We start from the raw sequence: 5,733 nt of genomic DNA, 5'->3' as shown, positions 1-5,733 counted from the left end.
TTCCTTCAGTATCATTGCCTTTTGATCATATGCTACCTCTTGAAATGGTTGAACATGAACCATATCCTTTTGGTACAGTAACTCTGTGTATTCCTTCCATCTTCTTTTCATTAAAATTGGAAAGCAACCAAAGTTATGATGTGGCACTTTTGTTCTGAACCTTCCTAAGTCTTATGCTATTATTGTATCTTACTGTCTTTTGTCTTTGAAAGATGAGGCTTTCTGTTACTTCAAAGATTTAATCTCAGAAACCACATACAATGTTGTGAATTGGAACCAACTCTACAACACCCACTAGCAACAACAATTGTATCTTAATATACTATATTTTTTATCATTTGTTTTATCAAATTTAATTGCACAATGGATTTGTTAATGATTTTTGAATCTGGGGAACAAGGATAATTTTGTCTACTTATATAACGAATACTTATTTACTCTTTAGACATTGAGCTCATGAAATATATATTTTTCTGCTGAAACTACATCTGTTCTCTGTCTTGAGAGGTCAGAACACAATTCTTCCATAATTAGAAATAAATTTAAGTTTCTTATTTTTCTTTATTGAAACACATAATTGAATGCTTTTAAAGCGGAAAGGTGGGAATTAAAACTCATTGTATGTATGGTAATGAGAATGTTATTATAATGCCATCCACTGAATTCCTATGTTTAACTTTAAGGCATGAGATTTCCATGGGTAGGAATCGATGCCACAACAACTAATATTATGTGTAAGACACACTCAGTATCTACATGACTCTGTACTGTCTAAGGCAGTTCTAGCTTCCCAGTTATTAATTTCTCCCTGATTGTAAACGGTGTTACTTTTCTTTAATGGGGCCTGTAAATCATTTGGTGTGTAAAATGGCCCCAGTGGATGCTTTTGCTGTCCACATGAGTGGAAATACCACATTTTACAGCCTTTGGGGATACAGGCTCAAGGGTTTTGTGGGTAGTATTTTACAAAAACATATTGGAAACCATTCATATAGTGAAAAAATGGACCCTTAGGGGAGTATCTGTTTTTAGTAATAATGAAAGAGAAATCAAAACCCTAGGGATAGCTATTTCAGGAAAGTAGTTACCATTGTAATTCATTAGTGATAGCCAAAGACAACCTGTAAAATTATCACTGTTCAATATCCAAAACAGTAGTTAATGTCTCACTCCAACAAACAATAAGCTGGTGAATGAATCAAAATGATTATCTGCCTTGTTTTTATGTGGGCATCTGCAAATAGCTTAAATAGTGTATTATATAAAGTAGCGTAGTGGTTACGAATTGGGCTGCAAACCACAAGGTCAACAGTTTGAAACTTCCAGCTGCTCTGTGGGAGAAAGATGAGGCGTTCTGCTCCGGTAAAGATTTACAGCCTCGGAAACCCTGTTCAGGGTCACTACAGGTCGGAACTGACTCGATGGCACTTAACAACAACAACAACATAAGCATGATTAACAACTGCTTGTAGGATGCTGTTTTAATGTGCTCTATGGCAGTGGTATGAAAATCCTCACTTCAACTGTTTTGTGTTTTCTTTGGAATGCTGTGACACTGTCATATGCTATGTGAATGCAAATCTTACTGCTTACTTGTGCTCTAATATATAGTCCATATTAAAAATCAATTGATCAGAATTATGGTTCATAAATCAAATGATCCTAGAGATTGCTTTTAGAATCCTCCTTATTACCCTATGCATGTAGGTGGGTTGGTAGGTAGGTAGGTATGTAATTAGAGAGATAGATGCTGTTCAGTGGACTTTGATTCATGGACACCATATTTGCAACAAAATGAACTGATGCCTGGTTTGGGTCATACTCACAATCACTGAATGTTCATCCCCATTACTGTGGCTATTATGTCAGTACATCTCACAGGCAACCTTCCTCGGTTTTACTGGCCCTTACTTCACCAAATATGATGTCTTCCCATGAGTCATCATTCTGAGGATACATTCAAAGCAAGCAAACCATGATTATAAGAATTTCATTGGGTTATTTTTGGAAGTAGATTTCCAGGGCTTTTTTCCTAGTCTGTCTTAATCTGGTAGTTCCTCTAATACCTGTTGGCATTTGAAATATGGGTGTTAAATGTTCCTGATTACAACTACATGCAAGTCACCATAGTATGATAAACTGACAGACTGGGGATGGTATATATGCACGGGTCTTTCTTAATTGCACATCATCAACATAATGTGATATTAAAGGATTTCTTCTCCTGTTATAATCACATAACTGTATTTTTCATGACAAAAAGTTGAAATTTTTTTGGTAACAATCTTCAAGAAAGGAGATGTGTATGCAAATACAAAATTTCAGTACTACTTTTCTCTGTGGTGATCCCTTGGTTGTACAAATGGCTTGTACTAGAATACCAAATGAAAGGCTGATTAATTAGAACCTACCCAGCAGTGCTAAGAAAGAAAAACCTGATAGTCTATTTCCATACATATTAAAGTTAAGCCAACACTATGCACCTCAGTTCTATTCTGTAACACATGAATGCATCATGAACCGATTTGACAGCAATAGGCTGTTTGCTTTTCATTCTCTAATGTTTTTATCTTGAGGGGTCAGTGAGTGAAACAAGCATCTGATAATTTAATAAAAAGAATTACATTTCACTCAAAGAAGAAATTGTTTTCCTAAAATGTTATATTAGTTTTATTGTTGTTGTTGTTGCTAAGTACCATGGAGTTGGTTCCGACTCATAGCGACCCTATACAAGGTTTCCAAGGCTGTAAATCTTTATGGGAGCAGAAAGCCTCATCTTTCTCCGGTGGAACCACTGTAATACTGAATAATAATTTACCACAGACCTAGTTACTTTTTAAGAATACACATTCATTATCTCACTGGTTTTTGTTTTGTTTTGTTTTGTTTTTGCCTGAAAATTGGTTTAACTTTGTTTTGGAAAATGTTTTCCTTGAATGCGGCAGTCTCTCAGACTTTTCTTAATCATGATGACCTTAGAAGTTTAAGGCATGTTTGTCAGGTATATTGTAGTTTGTCACTCAATTTGAATCTGCATAATGCTTTTCTAAGATTAGAGAAGGGCTTAGTGCCTTTGAAAAGAAGATCACAGAGGTATCATGTCATATACCCAACATCAGAAATCATGTCAAATGTGTATTATGTCAAACAGTGTTTGTACAAATGGTGTGGGAGCAACATCTAACCTCCTCTAAATTCAAAAGTGGGGAAGAATACAAAGAAAAATCAATGACTCAACGCTGATTCCTATATGGTAGAACTCAGACATGCTTTCACCCTCAAACCTTTTTTTTTTTTTTTTAAAACAATTCTGAAACCAACTGTCCCTCCTATACGATCAATTTTTCTGCTGGGTTTGATAATCCATTGCAATGACCAAAAAGAAGCCACAGAAAATACTCCTAATTATGGGATTTATTACAGAAGTAACTTATAATTTAGGATCAGAAATAATTGGATACAGGTCTTTAGTCAGGATAGCTTTTTTAAATTGTGTCCACTGACATGCCTCTGTCGTTGACCTTAAGCCTCTCAACTATATGATCTCTTGATTTCTGCCCTCCTAGCTCATTTAGCTCTGCTTTTAAGTGTCCAGAAGCATCCACTCAGCCTTGACCCAGAGGTGCTCAGCTCTAGTTTTGTTGTTGATGTTGTTAGGTGCCATCCCGTTGTTACCAACTCATAGACAGTCTATACATAACAGAATGAAACACTGCCAGGTCCTGTGCCAGCCTCACAACCTTTGCTATGCTTGAGCCCATTGCTGCTGCCACTCTGCCCAATCCATCTCATTGGGCAGCTTCCTATTTTTCACTGATCCTCCACTTTACCATGCATGATGTCCTCCTGATAATACATCTGAAGTATGAGAGAGAAAATCTGGTCATCCTGGCTACTAAGAAACATTCTGGCTGTACTTCTTCCCAACACGGATTTGTTTGTCCTTCTGTACGTGCATAGTACTTTTCACATTCTCCTCCAACACCATACTTCAAATGCATCAATTCTCTTATGGTCTTCCTTAGTCACTGTCCAACTTTCACATGCAAAATTTACAAATTTTCAGACATTATTTCTTCAGATATATTTAATCTGTAAATCCCTTTCAGTAGCTCCAATTTTAAGCATGTTAGGCCACTTGAAATTATTCCAACATTTGTTGACACTCTTTTATTCTTTCCATGAAGATTTTTCTTCGTTTCATTTTGGACAATTTTGTTTACTATGATTTAATCTCACTAATCTTTTTTTTGCCCTAGTATATCTGCTGTTATTCTCATCTAAGGTGCATCTTTTATTTTTAAATGCCTGTTTTTTTAAAATCTCAGTTGTCATATTTTTCATCTATGTTGTTAAGTGCTGTTGCATCTGCTCTGACTCATAGTGACCTTGTATGGGGTTTCTGAAGAGGACTGGTGGATTTGAACTCCAGATCTTAATGTTAGCAGTCAAGTGCTTATCCCACAGTGCCACTAGGGCTACTTTTCATCTATAGGTATTCAAAATTGGCTGCTTTTTAGATTCTAATATGTGGACTTAAAATACCCAATATGTACCATAATTTCTTCTTTTCTATGCACATATGAGTTAGAATTACAATATCTCTTTTAATGCATTGTCTACTAATTTTGTCATGTTTGTAACTTCTGAGTATCTTTTCATTAATTTTTCCCCACATTAAGAGTTTTCATTTCCTGCTTCTTTTCATATCAGATAATAATTATTGAAATTCAGATATTGTGAATTTAATTTTGGGGGCACTGGTTATTTTTGTGTTGTTACAAATATTGTTAAGTTTTGTGCTTGGATGCAGTTAAACTAAATAGAAACAATTTAATAATTTTTAATTTTCCTTTTAAACTTTGTAAGGTGGGGACAGAGAAGTTGATTTTCTACAGTTAATCTTTGTCATGCTATTGACCTCAATGCCCATCTAACTGTTCTATGTCATAGATTATGAGGTTTTACAATGTAACTTTTAAGAATAGTTAGAACACGGAAGTGGGAGGAAAAATGGATTTTTAAAACCAGATCAAGTCTCCCCATCATAAGCACCCTCTAAGCTGTTGTTGTTGCCAGGAGCCTTCAAGTTGGTTCCAACTCATAGTGACCCTATGCAGAATAGAATGAAACACTGCCTGGTACTGTGCCATCCCCACAACTGTTGTTACACATGAGTTCATTGCTACTGCCACTGTGCCAATCCATCTTGTTGGGGGTCATCTTCTTTTTCACTAGCCCTCCACTTTACCAAGCATAATGTCCTTCTTCACATACTACTCCCTTCTGATGATATGCCCAAAGTATGAGAAATGATGTCTGTCCATACTTGCTACTAAGGAGCATTCTGGCTGTACTTGTTCCAACACAGATATTTTTGTTCTTCTGGCAGTCCATGCTACTTTCAAAATTCATCTCCAGCACCATAACTGAAATGCATCAATTCTTCTATTGTCTTTCTTCCAGTGTTCAACTTTCACTTGCATACGAGGCAACTGAAAATATCATTACTTGCATCAGGAGAACCTTAGTCCTCAAAGTGACATGTTTTCTCTTGAATACTTTGAAGATACTTTGAGAGCAGATTTCTTGACTACTTCCATGAGTGTTGACTGTGGATCCAAGCTAAATGAAGCCTTTCACAACTCCAATCTTTTCTCTGTTTGTTGTTGCTGTTAAATGTCATTGAGTCAAGTCTGACCCATAGCAACCTATATAGGTTTTTTTTTTTTT

At 35.9% G+C, this 5,733-nt stretch overlaps 1 protein-coding gene across 1 annotated transcript in view; it reads right to left on the bottom strand.

The window, feature by feature from the left end:
• The window catches only part of LOC102833490 (olfactory receptor 6C75-like), a 15,601-nt gene that overhangs the window by 537 nt on the left and 9,331 nt on the right, over positions 1–5,733 (bottom strand). The window lies entirely within an intron of this gene.

The sequence above is a fragment of the Chrysochloris asiatica genome, unplaced genomic scaffold (assembly GCF_000296735.1).
Source record: "Chrysochloris asiatica unplaced genomic scaffold, ChrAsi1.0 scaffold00033, whole genome shotgun sequence".
NCBI classification, from domain to species: Eukaryota; Metazoa; Chordata; class Mammalia; order Afrosoricida; family Chrysochloridae; genus Chrysochloris; species Chrysochloris asiatica.
This window is presented reverse-complemented; position numbering and strand designations above follow the sequence as displayed.